The 12882-nt window shown below is 45.4% G+C and overlaps 1 protein-coding gene across 1 annotated transcript in view; it reads right to left on the reverse strand.

Moving 5' to 3' along the window:
- Positions 1 to 12882, reverse strand: part of NFIA (nuclear factor I A) — a 624340-nt gene that overhangs the window by 418685 nt on the left and 192773 nt on the right. The window lies entirely within an intron of this gene.

Genomic DNA, 12882 nt, shown 5'->3' on the forward strand with positions numbered 1-12882 from the left:
TGGGTTACTTTATTTGCCAGAAGGCCAGAGCAGAATACCTTCTCCAGGTCATTCAAAACATATGACACATGAGATTGTACCAAATAACAAGGCACATCCTACCTCACTGCTCTCCTTCCAAACCTCATCCTTGTGTTAGTAGGACTAACTTTTGAAAGTCTCTATTTGAATATCAGATTGCAGTAAACCCTACATTCTTATGTAGAAGCGTAGTATTTGAGTAAGTCCTGAAAACATAATGTGCATGACACTTGCTTCAAAGTGTATTAAAAACATAACAATTCATGTTTGCTTTAGTTTCTCAAAGTCAAAATTTGAGAATACAGTTGAATTTTATATTACAGATAGTTAAAAGACTCATTGCAAGGTCAATATCGGTACTTGTTAAAATACTATTTGAATTTGGGGGGAGGGTGTAGTGTGACCAGGAAAAGAGTTTTTCTCAGTGGAGAACAGTGGACACAGACACCTGTTTATTCCCCAGCTAAGTGTTAATTGTAAAGGCTTATAAAAACTCATCCTCCTTGTTTTTCTTTTGTAAATTTGACTGTGAATAATGACTCAAATACATAATTTTACAGGTGTCTGTATTGCTGTGATATTGTTACTTGATCATTTCAGTTGTCTCAATTTGCTCATGTCCTTTGCTTTAATTTTTCAAAAAAAAATGTATTATATAACATTACTTACTATGTGTCTTAATGAATATGCTAGGTGTAATAGTAATAGACTTCCATGAACTGTAGATAAAATGGTTAGAATTAACTTTGACATCAAAAACTAAAACAGACAACTAAAAAAGAACTTTATGTTCTCACAGTTCTTGATATGAAAGTTTAACATAACAATCTAAATTGAAAGTTTAAAATCACTTCACTGATAGAGCAACCCCACAGTCCCATTATGAGAAAATCAGAAGTTTTTCACTATCAGAAATAGTTACTTTGAAAATAAAAACATGATCAATTAAGAAAACACCATAATTAATGCAAATAGTGTTCAGATATTTATTATTTTCATCAAAGGAGATTCCTGTTAACTTTAATTCTAAAACAGTAACACATTAAGAATTTTACTAATTTTTCCTACAACATATAAGAGAGCTTGATTTGTGATTTTTCCCCTTTAAAAAAAAACAAAAACAACTTTGATGCCACAAAAGTTTTAAAAAGCTAACTTTCCTGGCTGAATAGGGTCTCTGTAAATGGTGAATCAAGGTTATACAGAAGAGTATTAATCACAAAAAGTATTAATTAAGATAAACTTTAGGGATGCATCTCCCAAGTTTACAGCCCTGCCTAATGGCTAACAAAGACTTCTTTATTTGTTAGTTTTCATACATCCATGTCCATGTGTGAACCAATACATTTTGGTCTATCACTCATGGTTATAAATCAGACTCATGCCCAACTCAGAGGCCCTGCAAATCCGGGTCTTTAAGAAAAAAAGGACAGAGGAGGTGTTGCTGTCTGGGAGAGTGTGGGCTTCCTCTGGGTTGCTAGGCCGCCTTTCTGTGGACCTAGATGTATAACCTACTTTCATTTGTCTCTAACGGCTAAATTAAAACACTCATTTATCTCCAAGTCATTATAACGTAGAAACTGCGCACTGTCTACACATCATGGGCTGTGAAACAGCAGCCGGAACACATGACAGACTCAGTATGTTTGAAATGTTGGAGCAAATGGGGTGGTTGGTTTTGAATTCATTTGCACTCATTTTTACTACTTGAGACACGCTCATTAAAAAGCTGTATTTCAACTATGTTATATGCTCCCATTTAACTGAGCTGGATTTTCCCAGCACTGCTGCCTCTGACTTTTTAATTTGCTTTGAACATGAGTATTCTTCCAAGTCGTGGACAATTCAGGCAGACTTTATCAGGTAAAGCTAAGTCTTCTGCTTTGCCTCTGCCTTCCACTCTGCTCCCGGGACCTACAAGTTGGGATTGCAGCTAAAGATGGGAACTGCAGATCCCAAACCGGAGGGCTGAATCACGCTCACTTTCTTCATGGCAGCTGCTCACAGGCATTCTGCTCTGCACTTAAACCCTTTAAAGCTACAAACAAACTTCGGGAAAGTTACATCACGGTAAACAAAAGCACAGTTGCTTAAGTTATTATTATGCAACATTGTGTCATTACACATCGACACCGCAGTTATTTTCCCAGTTTGGCAAATACGACCTGCTTTGCTGCTTCGGGGAGAAGTAAAAATCCGGGATAAATAGGTCCATGCCACCTTCAGGAAGGGAAAAGGTTTCCCACCCTCTGGAGAGATCCTCAGGTTTTATCCTGCAAACAAAGTGGGACGCCAAACCGTCTCTCAAGTCTTTCGAACCCCACATTTTAAATGTAAATAACTGGTCTGGAGTGATCCATATGCTCGGAAGAGCAATACAATCACGAGCACGTGAAATTCTGGATGTGTTTTTCAAAAACTCGCAGGCATCAATACACATCTGGTAACTAGTTTATTAATTAGCCTTCCCACCCACCTTCCCCCTCCGCAAAAGTCTGGGTAACCACCGGGCAGTGTCTGGAGCCCAGGTGAGCTCTACAGATCCGGTCGGAGATTGCCCCCACCCCCACCCTGCCGCTGTGCAACCATTGCAAGGCTGGGTGTCTAAGCAGAAGACAAATCAAACATGTTCCGGACACGTTTTATTAAAAATTTGAAACCAGATAAAAAGGATCAGTTTGTCAAAAGAAAAAACAAAAAAGGTAACTACTTGTCCTAAGAAAAGAGTGAGAGTGAGGACAAATGACCCACGCAAGTGCATATGACCATTTTTCTCCCTAGGCTGTCTCAGAGCAGAGGATGAGGGCGAGGGAGGGAGGGATGGAAGGAAGAAAGAGGATTTCGAGCATCATCTCCCAGTCTGCAAAGGTCTGGCCTCCCCTGTGCTCAAGAAGCGGTGGTAGCCATTTTCATTTTTTCCCCCCTAAACGTAAAAGGAAAATAAAACAGAAAAGGTATATCTCCTTTCCTGCACTGACGGCTCTGCTCGTCTTTCTAAAGGAATTTTTTTTTTAATGGATTTTAACAATCTCAGGTACAAAACCTAATCCGCATGCATCCAGTGAGGCTTCAACTCGATTCGATTCGGCGACCCTCACTGAAGGAGACGTGATCTTGAAAAATCAATCCGTGCTCGCGCCCCCAAGCCGCCGCCGCCGCCGCCGCCGCCGCAGTGGCCACAAATTTAGCGGCTCCGAAGACGTTTTTGCCGCAGTGCACGTCCGCCGTAACTGCCGAGCACTCGGGTGAATGATACCAGTACAGTGTGCAGACGATCGGGCTGATTGATCACGCAAAATAATTCACGACTTCAGTCCAGCTCTTGGTCCTGCCACTTTAAATCACAAACGCGCGTCTACACCGTTCTATAGGGGCCCACACATGCCTGGTACACGTGTGTGCGTGTGTGTGCGCGCGCGTCTGTGCGCGCGCGGAGGGCCAAGTGAAATGATTCCAAATTGCATCACATATAGGAACCGGGGGAAAAAAAGAGCCAAAGAGCCCCTCACCCCAACCACTACCCCCACCTTTTGCAGCGTGGACAAGTGGCTTGTAAGGGAGCTTGGAGCAAAATAAAGTCTGAACAAAACTAGACTGTGAGACTAGCACGTCGCAGAGTGAAAGTGAGTGACGTTAACGCAGACTCGGTAAAGACTCACTTGCAGGCAAAACTAACATGCCCCCACCCTTTTATTTTTTTAATAAGGAAACGAAAATCATAAATTGAGTTCAGATCTTAAATGCTGCGTTCAAAATGCACGCACATGTTGAAGACTCTGCGCCTGTAATTTCTTGGGTAAACATCTGGTGAAGACGTTCCAGGAACACATCTGAAAGGAAGAAAGGCGTAAGACAGCCCCTTCTTTATATATCGTGGGTCGAAAAGAGTTGGTAAAACTTATTTATTTTAAAGTATGCTGTCAGTGAAAATACCTTTATAAACTCTCAAGATGAGTTCGGGTTGGGAGAAGGAGTGAACTGGGAGTGAAGTCCTGGGTTCTAGACATTGCCATGGTCTGTGAACTTGAGCAGGTCTCTTTTGCTATGGCCCTCTTTTCTCATCTGTAAAATCGCAGAGGGTAAATGATATGCTTTCTAAGATTTTTTTTCTGCACTAACATGATTTTAGCTAGGAGGAAATAATGATGGGGTACGGGGAAGAAGTTTTAATGTAGAGAGAAAAAGAGGTCACATTCTTCAGGTGGCATCTATTTAAACTGGTGGTGATGAAAGTGATGAGTCCAGTATGCCTGAGTTCTTAACAATAAAGATTGTGTCTATATTAAGAGCTGCTATTGTCCCAGTTCTGAAGTATAGATAGTATATAATGAATGCTCTTTGAGAATGACATTGTAATCTTATAATTATATTTTTGGGGGTAGAGACTATTTTCAAGGATCAGCCAATATAATCTGGGGATTGGAACAATTTTCAACATTCTTGTTTATAATCTGTTTGTGAAATGCATTAAATTACTTGGATAATTTAGAGAAAGTATGTTTTTAGTAGGTCTAAGAGTTCTTCTGTGCCATATTGGCTATCAAGATTGACTGAGTTAAGGAGATTAATTACTGTCTACTTTTTCGGAAAACAATGCCAAGCACGGTCGCAGGCAGAGACCACTCTTTGACATTCCTCTTGTCTGTGTCTTGAGTGGTCAGAAGTGTGGTGGCTAGGGCCAGACCACTAACTAATTTTCACATGCACCAGCTGAGTAATCATAGCCAAATTGCTTAGTTGTGCCTCAGTTTCCCACATTATAAAATGGGGATTATAATAGCAACTAATTCATAGTGCTGTTGTCAGGATAAATAAGTTATCATATTAAAGTGCTGGGAACAGAGCATGGCACATGTAACCAACAGCTCAATAAATGTTAGAGGTTATTATTACTCCAGTGTAAATACAGGGAAAGCAAGGGCAGATATAATAGAGGGATCTTTGAACTGCTCCTGAATTTCAACTAAGGCCTCTAAGCACTTTATCAGGCTTTTATGATGTCAGCTTAAAGCAGGGGGCACACGAGTCTTTATTAAGAATAAACCAAAACATTCTCCACCAAACTCCATTCCCATACATTCAATAGAGGTGAAGTTGGAGAATCCTCCACTTGACCAGGTCAATGCAAATGTGTAATATTGGGTCTGTATGTTGAGTGGATCTTTATTAATGAGTGTCTTGACTGTCCAGGTGGTAAGAAGCCAAGATTTTCTTTGGGTAGAAGTTTGCAAGAATCAGTTCCTGCCTGTTCTGTTGTGAAACTTTTTTTCCTACACAATTTGTTACCTCAGGCCTAGTCTCTGTCATTGAATTATGGGGTCAAAACAATTGCAAATCTCTGGCTCCCTCGGTGTCATTATTACTTTAAAGGGGAAAAGCAACATTCTGACTTTTTCTCCTCTCTTAATGACCCCCTAGAGTGCAGACTTGAACCAGGCTTTAGGAAGGGTCACAGGCAAGGAATGCTTAAGGGAGCAATCCTGATAGTGTTTGCATTTTGGGATTGGAGGCGAGCTGTAGTTAAGCTTTATAGAGGAAGTGGATATTAGGTGTTTCCAGAACAAGGTGGAAGCTGGCAGGCGTCGGTCACTGCATGTTGGAAAGTAAGGTCCCACTTCTTTCTTCCTGTGGCACCTGAAGCCCCAGGTGCACTAACTGTTCTACCAGGAGCCGGGAAGAGACCGTCCCATCCAGGGCTGGCAGACCTGTGGCGCCGAGGGTGAAGTCCAACTCCAAGTTGAGAGGGCTGAACGCGCCGGGTTCAGTTCAGTTAACCAGACGACGTCTTGCTGAAAGCGCAGGAAGAAAAGTTGTGTTCCGAGCGCTAGCTACTGCGTGCTCGACTCCACTTTGTCAATCTGATTAACACAATCTCCTAAATAAATCAATCAATAGAAGAGGGTGTGCTGCCTTTCATAACACCTGTTTGCCTTCCTCCTTTTCGCCCGTGGGGACTCCCACTCTCTCCATCATGGACACACTCCCTCTAAAGAGGCGCTGTAAGGTGCCGAAAGGAAACCGAAGGTCCCTGTACATATATAAGGTATATAGGGACTAATGCTTTAAAATTTTTCCGGAGGCAAAGGTGGGAACCTTGGCGAATTTCATTCCTCCGCGCCTCCGCAGCAACTTGGCACCAGAAGCCGCCGGCGCCTGGCCTCGCATAGTTTTTGGAGACCTCCACGGAGTGCCCGCGAGGACCTCACTGATCACGGTCCCCAGTGGCCCGCGGACTTCCCCTGTTGCACAGGTATTGGGGGAATTTGAGAATAAATCCCTTCAGCTCTACCCTCCGTCCTCACCGACCGGAAAGACAGGTCGAGGATCCCCCGCTCCGGTCCTGGAAGGGGGCGGGGGCGGGGGAGGGGGCGAGGGCGGGCGCAGGGATGGAGCGGGAGTCGCAGCAGCTGAACAACAAGGTCACGACCGCCAGGCTGCTGACCGAGGCGCGCAGCGGCCGGCGCCGCCCTCTGGCCCCGGGGCTGACCCCGCGCCGCTCGAGTCTCGGTCACCGGCCTGGCAGGTCCCTAGGAATAGGAGGGGGGCGACGCCGCAGAACCAACCCTTACTTTTGAGTGGAAGCTGAAACCCGCGGGGCTCCCTGGCAAGCGGTCTTGGAAGGAAGATCAGACGCCCAGCACAGCTGAACTTTTGAAGGGGCTCTCTGCTCTGCCACCCTCTTCCTAGTGGCGACTTGTGAGAGACTTTTATCCCCTCCCCTCCGCGTCTCCATGCCTGGGGAACTTGGCCCAGACGGCCTAGTTCTCCATATTAATTGGTGGTTCCACCAGCTCAGCACCGCTTCTCTCAGACAAATACCTTCTAGGGTATCTTGGAGAGAAATAAGCAAGTTTAGTGCTTCCCCCACCTCTTTTCGAGGGAGTATTATGTGACTTTAAAAGCTTCTAGGCGTTAAGAACCAAACAAAACAACAAAACCAATAACAAAATACGCTGCCTTCACGTGAGTGGATGTGAAGTGAATCCAAGCCTTCCTTGGATTCTGAGCCAGCCTTTGCTCAGATAGTAAAGTCCCCAAATCCTTCAGGAAAACAGAGCCTCTTTCACGCGCTTCTGGAGGGGGATTTCATAAGGCTGCAATATATTACCATGTTTAAAACGTTTCACAGAAGCTAGGTTTCCTAAAAGCGACTTGCCAGCGATGCATGGAAAAGCAAATCCGCTTACCGAGCGGGGCCGCTGAAGAGGAAACGGGGAGGCAGGACCCTGACTCAATTAAAAACCGCAGTTTCCAACTTTGAACCACAGCACTGATATTGTGGGGCTGGCGGGACTACCCCTGGAGCTGACAGGTTGCAGACCTCTGGGGCTCTTTTTCATTGCTTGCTGGAAGTCCCTGGCTTCTTGGAGGTAACCTTTCTTAACACTCAGAGTTAAGCCCCCCTTCAGTGTTTTGTGGACATGTGTTTGAACTCTGCATCAAGCCTTACTCCTTATCCACTTGGGGTGGATAAACTCTTGTTCTTCAGCTGGCAGTGTGTGCACCCAGGGTGGGAATGTGCGAACCGGTTCAGGTAAAGATGTGTGCTTGTGCTAGTATGTTGTCTGACCCGCTGTCCCACTGCTAAGGAATCGGCTCTAATACAGCCCTTATCTCCAGAAATTCTCCCTGGAGTTTTCTTTCTGAGAGAAAACACCACCTAAATTATTTAGCAATCAAGGTTTGTGCATTTTATATAATGAACCCAAGAGAAAAGTTGCAGTTTGCTAGATGTGTGATTTCTCTGGTCAAGGGTGCTTGCAAAGGTCTTAGACCCCACAGGCTCTGAGGGTGAAATCACCAAGAGTATTTTGCCCAGAAAGTATAGCCTTCCAGCTTTATAAGGTCCGCTTTCCGTAAACCTCAAATCATTCAAACAATAGCAAAACAAGTCTCAATTACCCACCCCCTTCACAAACACAAATGCACCCCCAAGTATTTCTGGTTCTCTTCTGGTGACCAGGCTATGTTGTAGCATCTTAAACTATCTCTTTGACTGGCAATTCCAACTTTTACGAAGTTTCTTGCTCCTTACCAGAAAAGCTGCACTTGACCTGTGAGCCCTTGACCATGCTTTCCACTCCTTTTAAAGGTTACATTTTAGTCTTAAGGGATAAAAATGTTGCTTTCCCCCTGTATACAGGAGAATGTTGGACTGCAAAGTGGGCACTCTGTAGGAAACTCGATCTCTTTGTCCATCACATGGACCGTTTCAACGTGCCAGTTCTTGTCTGCTAAAATGCCAGGGCAAGGTACTCCGGTCAACTGTTTCTCTGGCTTACCAGGTCCAGGCTCTTGCGCTGCGGATGCTGCACACACCTGCCGATTTTACAGCAGTGAAATCTGCTCAGGTCACCCGAGAGCAGAAGGACCCCTTTTTCTGTTGGAGCAACTTCATTAAGTAAGTGCTAGACCTTCACAAAAGAGAACACATTTTGCTTAAGCTTGTTCTTTCTTAGGAAGCGCTTAGAGACCGGGCCCACCAATATTGCGGGTAAAGTTAAAGCTACCAGACATGTGCACTGTGTTAGAATGCCGACTTGGGACTCACTGAAGATCAGACTGTTACAATTAATCTCGTTTCTTTTTGTTCCCATTGCTTTATTTTTCCTTAGGTCTCTTTCTTTTTTAGTGTTCCCTACCTCCTAAAGTTATGAGTTAATAAAAACGCTGCTCTATTTTTTAAAAAATACATAAAGTTGACACTAAATTTGAAGTTAGTGTTGCAGTTAAACTCTCCTGGAGCCTAGCGATCGGTTCTCATCTCTGTAATGCCAGCACTATTGTTCTTCAAGTTTATTAAAATAACTCTTTCAAGGCCTTTGAGAAAATGTAATAAATGCTAATTGGAAAAAAAAAACCCAAACTCATTTATTTTACTTTCTCAGATCAAGGAAAAGGACGCCAAGCAAAATAATAAAATTTATGTTGTTTATTTTCAAGCGACTCTATTTTCAGTAGCTCTTTTTCTTCCTTAACTCAGGAGCTTTGTTCGATTCCATGTCTACGTATCCCCAGGTGCTCCCACTAACCCACCCATCTGTTCACGCCCCGAGAGACCGCAGGAGTGGATACCGTCCTAAGGGAACCCTCCCTGTATTTGCTACCTGGCTAAAGCGCTCTGTTTCAGAAGATACCAGAAAATGTCTTCTTCAGAAACTACCAATGAAGGAAATCATTTACCTAATTAATTCAAGAGCCTCAAGAGGAAGGACTTTGGGCCTGGAGATCCTCATACTAGTGAAAATCCCTTTAGTCCTTCCCCCTCTGACCCGTGAGGGACCGCGTCAGCTGTCTGTTCAAGAGCGGCCCTGGCCAGCGGCTGCCCCTCCCGATGTGCCCCCAGATGGCACAGCCGAGGCGCACAGACGCCGCCCGCCCGGACCACTATCCGATTCGCCACTGTGCGACCCTGGCCACCCTCTACCCACCTCCTCACCCCCAGCGTGGGCCCCCTCCTCTCCTTTTCTCTTCCTTCTCACCCTCCCCAGTGATTTTTATGGGGGTGGGAAGTAAAGTGGGAACGTTTCCTCCATCGCGATGCCCACTTCCTCAGCCGTCTCCCACCCGGGTGGACTGGAATTAAAATCCGGGAATTCAACTTTGCTGCAAAACCTCTGGTTCTTAAGGAGGGGCCGGAGGGAAGGAAGACCCCGCAGGGAACACGCGGCCCAAAAAGGCTCCCACCCCGCCCCACTGCCATCCCGCCGGGAGGATGAAAGCAAGGTCCCGGGAGGGGCCGCTGGCTCCCCGAGGGGGCAAGGGCTTGGGGCGGAGGAGGCTGGGGCCAGGTGGCGAGTGCCGGGCCCGGGCTTCAGGGTTCCTGGGTACCCAGACCCTCTTCCCAGGCAGCGCGCTCCCGCCCCTGCAGGTGCACCCTCCGCCCCCTTTTAGGCCCCCTCCGTGGAAACCGCCTTCCGGCCCAAGTTCGGTCCCTGGAGGCTTTGAACGTGGCCTTTCAGAAGTTTTTAAAGCTGCCCCGCCCCGCCCAGCATTCACGGGTCACACTCTTCCCCCGATCCCTCCACCCCCGCTCCAGCTGCAGCACCGGGGGTGGGGGATGGGGGAGGGGGGAGGGCCGGCGGAGGCTCTGGGGTCGAAGCACCACGTCGGAGCCCCAGGCTCGGCCTAGAGCGCTTGGAGATCCGCTCCCTAGCCCGACCTCGGAGGAAGCGCCGACAGACAGCTCCCGCACCGCACTGGCCGGAGGGGGCAGGGGACGGGAGGGGAGGGGCGAGGCGGGGGAGAGGAAGAGAGACCCGGCGGGGGCGGGGGCGGGGGCCATGACCGCATTACCAGGGTTCCTGTGCAGGGCGCCAGCCAAGGGACTATTTAAAATGGCCTTGAAGGGAGGCCGCCGGTGACCGGTGTCCTCGCCCTCCAAGTTCCCCGAGCGAATCAGGGCGCCACCTACAGGCGAGTTCCAGATTGCAGAAGGGAGAAGGGGAGAAACTGCCGGTCAAGAAAAAGAGACCCAGGGGAAGAAGCAGGGCCCGGTTTTGTCCAGGGAGCCCTCTCTCTGATCCTGAGTCTGAGTTCTGAGCTGCAGAATTACGGAACTGTTAGAAGAAGAGGGAGTCCCGAGGGCACTGAGAATGAACTTTTGGGGAGTAGGGGGTTGGGGTAGTAAATACAGGAATCCGGGAATTCGTGGATCAAAGAAATCCCTCCTCCAGGCTAGTCCGAGGGAGTGCAGCTTGTTTCACTAAGAGTGGGCCTGTGACCTTGGACAGGTTACTTGATCTTTCTGAGTCTTGATTTCGTCATCCTTTAAAAAGGGGAATAGTGATACCTGACAGGATCTTTTCTAGAGTTAAACAGCGTACTATGCGATGCCTTCTAGAGGGAGCTTTCAGCGATTTTTAATAAGAAAAAAGCTGTCTTTTACTCTAACAAATCTAACTTATAAGCCCTTGTCTACTGTTTTCTGTTTTTTGAAGATTAGGGCCTTAGAAGAGGATAGAGCGAGCCAGAGAGAGATGAGTGTCTGATTAGAAGGACCCGTCAGTAGAAGTTGTGATAACTACTTTCTCTAGTTAATCCCCTCCTCATAGACAAATAATAGCATTCTAATATGGATAACTTACTATTGCTATTTTGAGGCTTCCCAGGCGACACTAGTGGTAAAGAACCTGCCTGCCAATGCAGGAGACTAGAGAGAGACACAGGTTTGATCCTTGGGTTGGGAAGATCCCCTGGAGGAGGGCGAATCCCATGGCCAGAGTAGCCTGGTGGGCTTCAATCTATAAGGTCACAAAGAGTCAGACACAACTGAGTACGCACACACACAGTATTACCTCATTTCATTTTTATCACCTTACATTGTTTATGTTATTCTCATTTTGAATATGAGGAAATCAAGAGGATACAAGGAATAGTTGGTATATTTTGTTTCTTCAAGAAATTTTCCTATGTCAACAACTCAGATCTACATTTCAGAATCTACCTTTAACATCAATTTATTAAGCACCTACTATGTGCATGTGATTCTTATAACACTTCCATGAAGTAGGACTTCAAGTTCACTCTTCATAGAAGAGGAAACCTTGGTTCAGGTATATGGGGGTTGGGGGTTAGAGAGTAGGAGAATAGGGGGTCACTTAAAATCCTTCAGAGAAGTGGTGGAGCCAGGTCATGAAGAGCCCAGCTCTTCTGATTATACATCCAGGTGCCTCTGTTGCACCATAACTTAATATGGTTCCAACTAGCTTTGGGACACTGCTACAAGTTATTGGGAAAGGTCACTTGGAGAAGTGGCATCTTGGTGGTTTTGCCATGTTGAAGGTGTGGTAGAAGATGGTCTTTATGGCCTTTAGCAATGGTCGAGTATTACATTTCATAAGGAAATATTGATGGTGGAGGAAGGTGGCATGTGTGCCATGGGAGAAGCCAAACAATGAGTTGATCTAGTTACTCATTAACAAATATGAGTAACATATTTAATGACCAAACCAACCAAATCTCTTTATAGCATACTATCACACTGAAAATTTTTGTATAATGTAGCTATGGCAAAATCCTGGCATCTGACCCATAGTGATGGTCCTTTGTAGATTTGGTTACAAAAATTATTTACAATAAGTAATTCTGAATATTAAATATTTTTGCTGATACCTGCATCCATGGAATAGTAACAGTTCATGATGAAAGGATTGGATTATTTGGCAGGAAAATTATACTCCTTTCAGTACTTTTGTTTTTCCAAATTGTGTAACAATTACTCACTAACTCCCCTTCTTCTTATCTACCTAGGCACCAAATCAAACCATGTTGAAGGTGTGGTAGAATATGGTGCATTCCTACCCAGAATACCTTCTTTTCACTTTTCAGAATAACTAAACATAACAAACATTTATTGCCTGGAGAATCCCCACAGAAAGAGGAGCCTGGTCGGCTAGAGTCCATAGGATCACAAAAAGTCCGCCATGACTGAAGCAACTTTGCATGCACACAAATATAGCACAAGGAAAGTTAAAGAGGCTTTGGGTTGGGGTATTGGATATAAATGTGTGCATCCTACTTGCTTCTTCTATTGTTTTTTTTTTTAAACTGGGTCCAATCTTGGTGCTTCTGCTTGCCAATGAAATGTCACAAGCTCAGACATTAACCGCATTTCACTGCTATGCAGATTCTGTACCCTGAGAGTATTTCTAATAATGTAATAGATTTTCATTTTTAAAAACAGATGCCACAGGAGATTCATTAGCAGGAAAAAACCGCACTGTGTAACTAACACCATAAAGTTATCAAATTTAAGGTCAGATGGCTTTGGATGGTCAGCTTTTGGGGACCAGTTTGGTAATTAGGTAAGAGGGCTTTGTGAAGAAACACCATCTGAAACCAGCACCTACTCATGTAATT

Source organism: Capricornis sumatraensis, chromosome 2 (genome assembly GCF_032405125.1).
Source record: "Capricornis sumatraensis isolate serow.1 chromosome 2, serow.2, whole genome shotgun sequence".
Lineage (NCBI taxonomy): Eukaryota > Metazoa > Chordata > Mammalia > Artiodactyla > Bovidae > Capricornis > Capricornis sumatraensis.